Genomic DNA, 13,976 nt, shown 5'->3' with positions numbered 1-13,976 from the left:
AGTGAACTGTGCTCTGGCCCGAAACCCCTGAGTCGTATCATTTCAAAGCTGGGGCTTTGGGAAGCGTTTTGGCATTTCGGTTTCAGATCAGTATGGATGGCGTTTCACCTTCAGGGTGCTCCGCAAGAACCGTCGTCATTTACTTGCACAGGACTTCCAGCTCGCTATTAGCCTAGTGAATTGTTGCCTGGATGGAATGCTTACTCGTTGAATCATACCAGATTTGGAGGCTCGGAATTAAGCATGGGACCGAGGTTCCCTGCCCTCCAGGAACTTGAGTGTGTACCGAGCTGTGTGCCGAGATGCGGTTAGCCAGGGTTATTTTGCTGATCTAGTCATTTTTTTTTCCTTTTTTCGTGTTATCATTCGCAGGCCCCATTTCTTTTCTTTTTTTTTTTGGAAGCTCAATACCACCTGTTAGCATTTGTTTTCATGAACAAAAGAAATCTAAGCACTGCAAGAGATAACCTTTGTGTGCTTCCTTGCTGCTTACAGGAGTCACCAGGAAGGTGATTGGCTCAGCAGGGGGGACCGGCCTGGGGAGCCTGTGTAAGATAAATATTGTCAGTAAGCTACCGAAGCAGGTCTCCAAAGTGGATTTGAAATTGGATATTGAAAGAGAAACTAAGACAAGGAGAGAAGATTTATATTCTGTGATGATCATTAAAATTGTAATGCGAAGAGTAAGTTGAGGGATCATATTGAAAGAGAACAGCAGAGAACAAAAAGAAAAAAAAAAAAAAAAAAAAAAGAGGAAACGAAAACCCAACACAGGACATCGAAGAAAAGGAACAGCTTCTTCATCAGGAAAGAACAAAAGAGACAAAAGGAACCACTGGAGTGACACAGGAACCTGTTGGGGATGCAAAACGTTACATGCAGTACATGTGGGGAAAAAAATAGATCCAGGATGAAAGCAGTGGTAAATGATGCAAAGTACTCTGATGAGCACAAGGAAAAGAAGGATGGAAAAAAGAAATACTTTGAATTTTTCAGGACAATAAATAGTGTGACTGAATTTAGAAGGCACAGTAAATATTAGTTCTAACTAATTATTCTGAAGTATTAATAAATAATACATGTGCGAAAGAGAAAGATGTGAGAAACAGTTTGTGTGTTTGTTTTTAGCATATAACAAAGACTGGAATCAAAGGCGTAATTTGTACCTCTTAATCTTTTTCTTCGTTCTCAATTTCCACTGCCATGGCCTTCATTCAGACCCTTATACTTTTTCCTGTGTAACGAGGGCCATGGCCTTCATTCAGACCCTTATACTTTTTCCTGTGTACTTCTGTGCACCTAAATTTCTTAAATCCAATTCAATCTCCACAATCCAAGTCCTCCCACTAAAAGTCCTAAAACAGATCTGATCATGTTTAAAATCTTTAAAATATTTAAACTCCAGGGCATTGACTAGGCGACATTCCATGCCCGATAACCTTGTCATAGCCCCTCTGAATGTCTTCAAGGAGAGCTATGTCTTTATCTTTGGATGTCTCCAGCATCCAGCACAAGGCTACCCAAGGTATGTGTTCGTACAGATAATTATGAGGTATGTGTTAGGAGAAGTTGAAAACTTTGAACTCGATGGTGAGATGTCTCATATAGCATGATTACCTTAATGTGACTTTAGAATAATATTGGAAAAACACGCTGGTATGATATTTTTGAAGAGGAATGTTTTGATATTTAACATTTTACATTAAATGTACATAGTGACTTAAAAATGTCTACAGGACATTATGTATAGTATATTCTAAAATCAAAAAACACTCGACCCAGTAAACACATCCCCTCCCATACTGCGTGTTTTGATATACATTTCTCGGCTTCTATGTTCATAGTATTATTCGGTTTCATTTGCATTAGCTATATATATATCTATCATTATGATTTGTGTCATTAAAAATGTGATTCTTAGCTAAAACTAAGTGAAATCTGAAAAAAACTATCATTTATGTAATTTTGTGAAAGCGTTCCTGTTTACAGGTTCTATTTTATTTAGTTGTTTAAAGTTCTTTCAAAATGAAAACAAAAATGCAAAATTAAGTAACAAATAAAAAGGGATAATTTTTTTTCTTTCATGCAATTACAAGTACTGGATAGAAAAAAATGATTTACTCAGAGGCAGACATCCCGTAAAGGTCACAAGCGGAAGCAGACCGCTTGGGTTGCAGTCTAGCTCCACAGCACCAGGCTATGTGACCTCGGGCAAGTTATTTAGCTTCTCTGAATCTCGGTTTCTTCATCAGTAAAATGAAGATGATAATAGTACACATTTAAAAAGTTGTTATGAACTCTGTACTGAGTCAAATAAATATGTCAAATACTTCGACCAGTGACTGGCACATTGCACATAGCAAGTGTTATGTAAATGCTGTTATCACTAAGCACTATACATATATAATTGCATTTATTATTTACAACCAAACTGTGAGTTAGTTATTATTGTAGTCATTTTACAGATTAGGCAAACAGGTTTGGAGAGGTTAGGGAACTGGGCCTAGATCACTTATCTAGAATGTTGAAGGAGTGGCTTAAGGAGTGGCTGACTCCTGAGTGGCACATTTTTCAAAACATATTTTGAGATCATTGTAGCTGAGCAGTACTTTCAGCCGTGATGGAATGGTGATTTCTTTAAGAACTACAAATTAAAAATAGAGTTAAATTCAAATCAGAATTTCTTGATCAAATATACGTTATCACACATAGCAGTCTTAGTAGACTCAGTTCTGACCTGCTAAGACAGACCAGTCTTAACTCGATTTACCTTCATCCTGTGCCCAGGAATGAGCAGACGCCCCATGATGCACCAAGTCACAGGCCCCAACTCACACAGAGACAGATCGGTTATCTAATTAGTATAAGCTACAACAGAGAAGCTGACTATTCTTGTATATCTACTGCGTTCTTGTTCCTTTCATGTAATGATATTTTACTAACCCTGAAAGGTAAACATTATTGTTATTCCTGTTATTACAGATGAAGAAAGTGAGGCTTATGGAAGACAAGTGACCTGTCCCAATACTTTGACGCTCTGAATTTGAGCAACAATCCTGGGTTCAAAACCACGTCATGTGGCTCCAAAGCCTTTCTTGTTTGCAACACACTCAGCCGTCACTCTGAATTTTAGCAACAAACCTGGGTTCAAAACCATGTCATATGGCTCCAAAGTCTTTCCTGTTTCCACCACACTCAGCTGTCTTAGACAGATATATGTTCAAATGCAGTCACTTCCTCTTTGCTAATTGTATGATCTTAGTCTGATTAATCAACCTCTGAGGTCCTAAGTTTCCTGAACTGTTAGGTGGAGAATAAATTGACATTCTGTGAAGCACCCAGTATAGTGCCTGGCACATATTTGGTGATTGAGAAATTATTATTATTGGGTTATTCTTAATGTTAATATTTATTTCTGGACTTAGAGATACAGACTAAGTAAACAATGGGAAAACAATGATGATAAGGATAGATTTTCAGCTCCAGAATACAGAGGAGATACTCTAACTTTTCGTAGTGTATTAGTTTGCTAGGGCTGCCGTAACACAATACCACAGATTCCGTGGCTTCAACAACAGAAACTTATTTTTCATGGTTCTGGAGGCTGGAAGTCCAAGATCAAGTATCGATAGGTTTGGTTTCTTCTGAGGCCTCTCTCTGTGGCTTGCAAATGGCCGCCTTCTCGTTTTGTCCTCAAATGTTTTTTCTTGTGTGCATGAGTCCCTGGTGTCTTCCTGCCTGTTCGAATTTCCTTTTCTTATAAGAACACCAGTCAGATAGATCAGGGCCAACCCCAACAGCATCATTTTAACTTAATCACCTCTTTAAAGGTCCTATCCCCAAATATAGTCATATTCTGAGATCCTCAGGATTAGGCCTCTAAGAGACGAATTTGAGGGTTGGGAGCACAATTCATCCCATAACAGATAGGTTTTCCAATTTGGATGTAGAAGCTTTTTATTAAATAAACTATATTTGGAGACATAAATTCATTAAAGCTTGAGCCAGTCTTGTTACTTGTATTTGACAAGGCATCACATATTCTTATGAATGGTAAGAATTGGAAGGCAAGAGAAATGAGAAAAGAATTGAATGGTCAGGGACACAGCTGCCAAATTGTCTTGTGGCGGTGATCTGTGATGGACAGTAGAGAACAAGAAATTTCTCTCTTGCAGGTGACCTGAGGATTGAGAGAGAGGAATCTCTGAATAATTGCTATACCCCGTATTCCAATACTGGCCGGCATCATTTGTGAACGACTGCTCTAAAGTAACTTCTACTTCATATTTTAAGAATATATAATTTGTACAATTTATTCAACGAATGATTTTTTAGGGATCAAAGATATATGCTGCACTAGCACATGAAGACATGCAGGAAATAAAACAAGTATTCCCACCTCAATGGAGTTTGTAACCTAAGCTGGCTAGGGCAGCAGACAATAATTTGAACACAGGCAGTTGTATGGGAGCATGTGTCAGAGAGACTCAATTGAGTGAGGTAGGGTCAAGAGAGACAAGACTCCTGTAGGAAGTACTCTGTCTTATAAAACTTGACAGATATTTAGGAGTAGTCCAGAGAGGAGGGGAAAGGGCAGTGCAAACTTTCAGAAGCCTGTTGCCTAGACTTTGAAGAGATTTTTTGTAAGACATGATTTTCCACATTTCATAAGTTCTTAGTTTTAAAGGCAGTCAATTTAGTAGCCTTTATAAATTAAGGTAAAAAAAAAAAAGACATACACAAAACAGTAATCAGTGAATCTATTTTTAGTTCTGAAAGTTAGAGAACATAACAGAAAACCGGATTCAGAAACTTATAAAATCTGTGACTTAGATGTCAGGAGATGCCCTAGTGTAGGCTGATGTGATTGAGCTCTGTGCGCATATGCAACTCAAATTCTTAGTTTTCTTACCTGTAGCATTAGGGCTTGGGTAAATAGGAGAGCCCAGATATTCATCTAAGGGAGCTACTTGTCCTTTCTTCTTTCAGCCTCCTCCCCTGTACTACTCCTCCTCCTCTTCCTCCTCCTCCTCTTCCTCCTTCCCTTCTCCACTCTCCCCTTTCCTTTCTCCCCTCCCTCTTCTCCCTTACCCCCATATTCTTTCTAAGCCAAACTTAGAATTCCTTGCAAATAGAAAACAAAGTTTAAGAGTAAGATGGAGGAAGAACTACTACTTCTAGGGGATTTCTAGAAGCTAGATCTATTCTTCCCAGGGAGTACATTTTGTGCTACAAAGCTATCTTCCTGAAGAGAACTAATGGGATTTATAGGTATTGCAACATACCCAGAAACTTCACATCAGGCTAGGAAGCTGAGTGTATTACGGGGTTCAGGTTTACAGTGCCTTGATATAGTTAAATAGATATGCAACACTTTCCTGGAATATGTTTCCAAAATAGTGGTGATGATGATGATAATGAAGGTGGTAGTTATCATTTATTAAGGACTTACTCTATAATAGGCGTTTTACTTAAAGGTTTACACACATTATCTCTTTTATTCCCTAAAAATATGCTATATTACTATTTCTTCTGATTTACAGAGAAGGAAAGTGAGGCTTAAAGATATTTAATCAATTGTCTGACTTCATACCATTAGTAAATGGCAGAGCCGACCAATATGACACCACCCTTGGTCAGCTCTGCCATTTTTCATGGTTCTGGAGGCTGGAAGTCCAAGATCACTAATACTATATACATATGTATACATATACACAAATGTAAATATATATATAAATATATATAAACATATATTTACATTTGTGTATATGTATACATTTGTGTATGTATATATATATACACTTTGTGTATGTATATATATACAAAAGTGTATATATATACATACACAAATGTATGTGTGTGTGTGTATTTGAGAGTCTGCCAAATTTTATGATGCTCATTATCTACTACCATTTGTTTCTGATTTTTGTTGGAATGAATAACATTTCTAGAAGACATTGTTGATACAATTACGCAAATTTTAGAATTGTATGGTAGAAATGAGATCCTGGACATTGAGTAACTATATGATTAGATGATGTTGAGTACCATAATTTTTCTGAACTGAGTTTTAGATAGAAGAACTGGAAGGGAAGTCTTCCTAAATAGAAAAAAGAATAGACATGGATTCCAGCTTACTACTTACCAGCTGCGTAACCAGAGGCAAGTCACTTAATCTTTCTTAGGTCAGTTATATAAAATTTGAGATGGGGATGATGGTTTTTATAACAGTGTCAACAGGAAAGGTAAGTGATAAGATGTATGTGAGAGTATCTAGCACAGTACTAGGAAGCTCATTAGATGCCAGTTGATCCCAGGGAGTTCTTGGCAAAGTTGGAACACATTTCAAAAGATTGGCTTTTAGCAAAAGCTTTGGAAGAAGGAGGAAATAATTAGATAAAATTAAGCCCAGATATTTTGGAAAGGTTTCTTGATAATTTTTATATGAAAGAAACAGGAAAAAGAATTATAAAATAAGAGTGATTATGAGTAATGAATGAAATGAAATTTAAATTTTGCCATAAATAGGCAAATATAATCTCAGTCGTTACTGTGTACTCGTAGATGGCAGTCAGAAGCAGAATATGGCAGGGTAAGTGTTTAAAAAAAATAGATCTGAAAGCAGAGACAGGGGTTTAGAGAACACATGCACAGCTGAAAGTCCAAGATTCTAAAGGAGAGATTATTCAGGCAAAAAAGAAGGAAAAAGAAAAAAATGTGAAATTTCATACCATTTTTATACCATTAGTATTGGAATCCAGCTTGGTTAAATCAATTCAATTTAACTTAAAATTATTTCTCCCACTTATAGTCACAGTGCTGGTAGCAAGGATTTTTTAAAAATGATGAAACGAGTCTTGACTTTAAACAAATTATTACCTCATGGAGATGAGTAGAGCAGGTGGGCAACGCTACACAGTGAGAAGACTCTACAGTGGTGGGGTGGTGAATTTTGTCTATTTTCAAGTGAATAAGCAAAGCATGTGAAAATACTTGACCTTGTTGTCAGTTTTGACTATCTGAAGATAGATGAAGCGAAAAAGGAAAAGTATGACTGTACTGAATTCTAATTCAAATGGAAGAACTGATTTGTACACTGAGATTTTATAATAAATGGAACAGCTCAGTATTCATATTGGCCAAAGAAAGAAATGCCGAAGTTAAAATTTTAGTCTTCCAAAAGCCAGATTAGGGAAAATTCAGAGAAAATATGAGAAAGAGCTCATGACTAGGGGTCAATATAAAGAAATATTGTTGGAAATATTCACAAAGTTCTGCTTTACAACGGAAAGTGGTCACTGTTATAGCTACAAATTCGAAAAGCATTCTAAAAAAGCTAATAAAGAAAACAGTAATAAGTTCCTGGACAGGAGGCAGATATCATAAGCTTAGACTTAGCTAAGGCTAATGTCCAATCCCCCAGGGAAGCCTCAGTCATTCACATCTGGCACCCCTTCTGATTGTGCAGTGTTTGTGCTGTGCCAGTTAATGTTTTGAATATCAGCACTATATTAAACAGATATTTATTTGATCTTTGTTACAAGCTAGTAGCACTGTATTTAACAGATATTTGATATTTATTACAAGCTTGGGTCAGTAGTAAGCCTTCCTGCCTTGGGTCAGTAGATAGTCTTCCTGCCTTCATAGAGTTCACCATCTAGTTGAAGGAGACAGAAAAATAATTATTGCAGGTAGTGATAATCGATACAAAAGCAACAAAACAGGATTGAGGTAGAGTGACATGGGTGGGGGAAGAGGAAGGATTCTGTGAGATCCAGGACTCTAAGGAAGCAACATTGAAATTGAGAAGGGAATAAGAAAGAGCTAGCTACGTTAAGAATGGTAGAAGAATGAAAAGAAGGGCCTGAGATTTGAAGAGTTTTATGAACGTCAAAGTCTGCCATGAACTGAGATTTCTAAATCATGGGGCTGGTAATAAAATGCCCTTTAAAATATCTGAAACAAAACAAAACATTATATATATGCATAAAGGTGGAGAGGAGGTAGAGCAGTTGATGCAACAGATGCTACTTGAGTATCCACAGTTTCTATGATGCTATTTTGTTTGTAGTCTCCTTTACCCAGGAGAATATTATTTGAACCAGAAAGGACAAAGCAGACATGATCTGAAAATCACACAAAGTTTTGAAGATTTAAAGGCATCGCGTGGATATTTTTAAAATAAGTTTAATATTAATCCACACATTCTTCAATGTCTAAGCATTTTCTTTTGCGATTGAAGAGCTGCTATGAAAAAACTTAGAAGAGAATGTGACAGGTGCCACATTATCTTTCAAAAGAGAAGTTAAGATGAGGCTCCGGGGAGTGGGTTTGGGGAAGAGGCTACCATACCTAAATTCCAGAAGTTTTAGTGGGATTACTCTGACGTCCATCTCCAGCATAATTTTATGCTTGAATATCGAATCAATTATTTTTGAGCTCTTAGTAATTTGGAAATTACTATAATTTCCAAACCGAAAAGTCAAATAAGCAAAATAATTCTAGATTTCAGAAAGACATATGAAAAAAAATGTGTGTTTAATAGCTTGCTTTTTAAAGTTAACATTTTTCAAATTTCATTCAGTTTCAAAAAATACACAACTACATTAGAAATGGCAAAAGTATTTGCCAATAGTAACATGCGATAGAATTTCATAGTCATAGTTCTAACTTTTTCTTTTTAGAAATTACATTCCAAGTTAAATATACAAAGCCGATGACAAACATAAAATGTTTTTAGTAAATGGAATATTCGTTTTTGTTTGTTAATAAACTAACAAATTCCAAATTTGCCTTTGAAGAGTATAAGACAAGATAGATCTATTCATAATAAATAGTAATATTTACATCTGGTAAAACAGTGACAAGATGTGGAGTTAAATAATATACTTCAATTTGTTATATATAAAATTATTTACAGAGTTGCAATCTATCAGGACAATATTCTAAATGTTAATGCCTTCTGTCATCTTCACACATTGTACAGACTCCCTGAATACGCACATTCATTCCTACGACATCAGTTTTTTCTATATGTAACCGTCTTCAACTCTAAAGCCCACTTCTTGCACCTGAAATTCCACCTATATTTATCACTCTCCCCTCCTCGCCCCTAACAGAGCCCACAGAGTCAGGTCCTGCTCCCATGTGCCATATCTCTGTGAATTGTGGCATTGTCTCCCCACTTTCCCAAGTCACAGACCACAGTAAGATTCTTACGCTTTCATCATCTTTTCTTTCCTTTTCTAATCTTCTTTCTTATTCAGTCTACTTCAACTCTGCAATGTTTTCCAATTCACAATGAAAGCAATAGGTTGTGGACAATTTCTACTCACCAACGACCTTAACCCTACCCATTGTGGTAGAAATAATTGTACTGTATTATAATTGTTCACTTGTCCCTTTCACTCAATAAAGCACAAACTCCTTAATGGTAGGAACTATGTGATATTCTTTCTTATATTCCTAGCTCCTCACACATGGCCTGGCAGTTAGTTTGTAACTAAAAAAACAAAATTATTGAGAAAATAAGAATGTCTAGTTAACTTCTAATTTTAAATGACTTAATTATTTCAGTATCTTTGAGTTTCATAGTATTGAACACACAATAGTGGAAAGTATATATTGGGGTAATATTTTAAAGATTTGTCTTGGTAAAGAAGATAGACTAGACATTATAGATTTAAAAATATACAGTTCGAATATAGTCTATCAGCGTATGTTATAAAAGTTCCACTCAAATAAATACTGCTACTACCACACATGAAACCCTTCCTTTGTATGCACATATACTTTAAACATTAGCAGATAGAGGGTATGGTTGCTGACTGCAAGAAAATATGTTTAGATGTTGAGAAAATCCACTAAGGAGATACTTGCCTTGCCAAGTAATGATTATTGGCAGTATGTCAGAAATGTAAAGAACCTAAGAAATTCAAACTGCGGGCTTGGCCAAATTGATATTAATATGCTGACACTAGAATTTTTAAGTACTCTAATGGCTGTTATAATGTTGAAGAAAAAAAATTTAACTTTGCTCAGTAACTTGAAACAAAATCTTATTAAACATCTTATTTTTTAATATATTTCTTGAGTGAATAGACTTGAACTTTTAGAAGTTTTAGGTTTATAGACAAACTGAGCAGAAAGTACAGAGCTCTCATACATCCTACTCACTTCCCCCACTTGTTTCCACCCCCTCACATTCCCCTTGTAATATCTCGCATTAGTGTGGTATATTTGTTATAACTGGTGATCCCATATTGATAGATTACTATTAACTAAAAGTTATAGTTTACACTGGGCTGATTCTTTGTGTTGAACCATTGTATGTATTTTGTATGTGTATTCACCATTACGGTATTGTACAAAACAGTCTTATTGCCCTAAAAATTCCCTGTGCTCCTCCCTTCCACTCAACCCCTGGCAATCATTGATCTTTTTATCATCTCCGTAGTTTAGCCTTTTCCAGAATGTCATGTATTTGGGATCATAGCTTTTTCAGGCTGGTTTCTTTCACTTACCAGTATGCATCAACACACTTTCAATGAATGTTTGCAATGTTCAAAGCATTGAGCTAGGAGCTGGAGAAATAAGAATTCATCCCTATCATAAGTTCATCATCTAATAGGGCAAATAGATATGTAAATAAGTAAATTATAATAGATGTGGCAGTTCAGGAGTCTTACGAAAAATATAAGAGGTAGCACAATAGAAAAAAAAATGAATAAATTATTTATTGGTGGGGGTTCGTGGAAGGTAGTTTAGTTAAGCTTCCCAGAGGAAATGGTTTCTAACATGGATCTGAGAGATGGGTAAGATTTTGCCAGCATAAAGAGTTAGTATTCTTTAGTTTCTTTATTTTAACAATCTCAGGAATCATTTGAGCTACATACATTTCATATATGTAGCCACTTGAAAACCACCTCCCTTCTATAGATCCCTGATCCAATGTAGGATTATATTGGCAATATAACCTGGGCATATGACAGAAATAAGTGAGCATAATTTAAAAGACTTTTCATAAATAGGCAAATAATGATGTTATTGGCCCAATCTACTTGTACTTGTTTTTCTGTTCATGATAATAAATGTGTGAGCAATATAGCTGGAATTAAGGGTGTTGTCAGAGACTGTAAAAGAAAATCATCTGCCACACACTGAGACTAAACATGTGACCTTCAGTTCTATGCCAGAATAAACTGTCAAATGGTTTAATGGTTGTTTGTTCAAACACGAATATATGCACATATACACACAATATATATCCAAATATATTGCTGATTTTTCCTTTAGGCAAATTTCTATTCTGATAAAATTAATACATTAACATAATTTTCGATTCTTTAAAGTTTTTTTAAAAATTTCATGTCTCCTTAGTATGTTTTGGGTACCTGCAATTATGAATGTATATTGGATGAAGACACTCAATCAATATTTCTTATATGAAAGCATAAATACAAGGTTTATAATCCAGAGAATGAAAGATGTGAAACTCAATCACATTGAAATATTTTTTTCAAAACATTTTGATACTTCCTATAATTCCTTATTTACACCCTCTAATTTAGACTATACAGTCTGGATCACTGCAAATAACTTTGAAAACATGAGGGGGTCTTATCATCAACCTGTTACTTTAGGTAATTGAAGTAATAACACTTTGGGTTATTGTGCACAGTAATCTTACAGAGAAATTTGCAGAGATGAGCCTAGTTTTAATTGGCTATTTGCCTCAGAGCTTCTGAAAGACTCAACCTTTAGTCATGCTTTAAATAAAAAGAAATGGAGTGTCTCAAGTCATTTCTTGTACTTAAAACATTTGGCAAAAATGTGTTCCAGGGTTGTTAAAACTGATGTGTTCAATTTTGGCAACTTCTTTTGTCCTCAGGGTACATTGTAACATCTGCTGTTCCATATGCTAATCACGAGAGGCCTTGTTTTATTATTGGGTTTTTTCCTTTTTCAGTCCTTAAATGTATATGAAAAATCAAACTCATACAAGCCTTAGAGTGAATTAGATATTGTAAAATTATTTTTTTGTCCAAGTACGGGAAAAATACATTTTTCTCTTCATTTATATCTAAAGCATGTGAATTGGACACCTATAGAATAAAAAAAAAATTTTCCCCACACAAAGACCTTAATAAAATAAATACATTTCCTGAATCGCATCGTTGAAGAAAGTTTGTGATGACTTTGAGGGATAGTAGAATATGCCACCCCAAAATATATTTTTTGACATAAGAATTTTTTGAGCCGAAGGCAATAGAGATACAGGCATAAGAAAAACTCTCTGCACTATCACTATTTTCCTAAAAACAGGAATAAATTTGTGGCGGTGTACCTTCTCCCCTCTCCGCCAGCAGGAACAGAAGTTAATCATTGGAGACAACTCCAGACACTTATCAGTCCACAGGCAGCACCGTGAGAATTTATATAACAAACTTTGCTAAAAATAGCCCTTACCTAAATTAGCTTCCTGATGTATTTGCCTTTTCACAATTTGCTTCCCCTAGAAGCTCGAAGTCTTTTTCTTTTGTCTTGCTACTTCTCTACAGAATTACCGTTTTTAAGATGCTATATAGAACCAAGTTCTAACCATGCCTTTGAGTTAATCATCTCTGGGTGCTCCCATGTGTATGCACGGTGTACATGTTAATGAACTTCTCTTTGATTTTCTCTCGTTCATTTGTCTTTGTCTCATTTACAGGACCTCAGCCCATGAACCTAAAATCGATAGAGGGTAAAGAAATTTTTTCTTCACCTACAACCTTAACTCCCATTGACATGCCTAGAGTAACAGTTCTTAAATTTCTTCGCAGACCTGGGCATTTCTTGGATTCTCTGGCTGGGAAAGACTAGCCCCATAAAGCACAGATAGGCAGAGTGAGCCCTTGTGCAGCAGTGTCTGTGCTTCCAGAACAAACAGCTGCTCTTGTCTCACTGAGCTATATGTTGAAGAGAAATTACAAGCCTCTTAATTGCTAAGCAAAAAGTCTTGAGGTTTACAAAGCAACTTCTCTCATTATTACCCAGGGAAACAAGTATGTGCTTTAATACAAGCATCCCACAGTCTCAGTGTGTGTGTGTGAGTGTGCGTGCGTGTTACGTGAATTAAACTTCGTCTAAGTAAGATTTCAGATGCATAGTTTGCTATAGTGTCATATATGCATATATACATATATTAAACAATTCAATATTATTTTGGTTATTTAGTAAATTTATTAGGGTAACATTGGTTAATAACATTATAAAACTTACAGGAGTACAATTTTATAATACTGCATCTTTAGGCTCTATTGTGTGCTCGCCACCTACAGTCTTTCTTTCTGTCACCATGTTTTGACCCCCCGTCCCCTCTTCATCCTCCCTGCACTGTCCTTCCCCTCTGGTAACCACTGTTTTATTATCTATATTTATAAGTATGTTGTTTGTTTTGTTTTTTCATCTGTTGCTTCTTGCTTTATAACCCACAATGAGTGAAATCCTATGTTTTTGGTCTTTTTCCATTTGGCTTATTTCAGTTAGCATAATACTTCCAAGATTCGTCCGTGTTGTAACAAGTGGCAATATTTCATTTTTTTTATGGCTGAGTAGTATTCCACTGTATATATGTACCACATCTTCTTTATCCAATCAATTGTCAAAGGACACTTAAATTGTTTCCATGTCTTGGCTATTGTGAATAATGCCACGATGAATATAGGGGCCCATATACCTTTATGAATAAGTGTTTTCCAATTTTTGGGGTCTATAGCCAGAAAAGGAATTGCTGGGTTATATGGTAGCTATATTCTTAATTTTTTGAGGAAGCTCCATACAGTTTTGCATAGTGGCTGCACAAATTACATTCCCACCAGAGGTAGGTGAGGGTTCCCTTTTCTCCACATCCTTTACAACACTTGCTATCTCTTGTCTTATTGATATCAGCTACCCTAACAAGTGTGGAGTGGTATCTCTTTGCGCTTCAGATT

This window comes from Pteropus medius, unplaced genomic scaffold (assembly GCF_902729225.1).
Source record: "Pteropus medius unplaced genomic scaffold, Ma_sr-lr_union100, whole genome shotgun sequence".
NCBI classification, from domain to species: Eukaryota; Metazoa; Chordata; class Mammalia; order Chiroptera; family Pteropodidae; genus Pteropus; species Pteropus medius.
Note: the sequence above shows the minus strand (reverse complement) of the source record.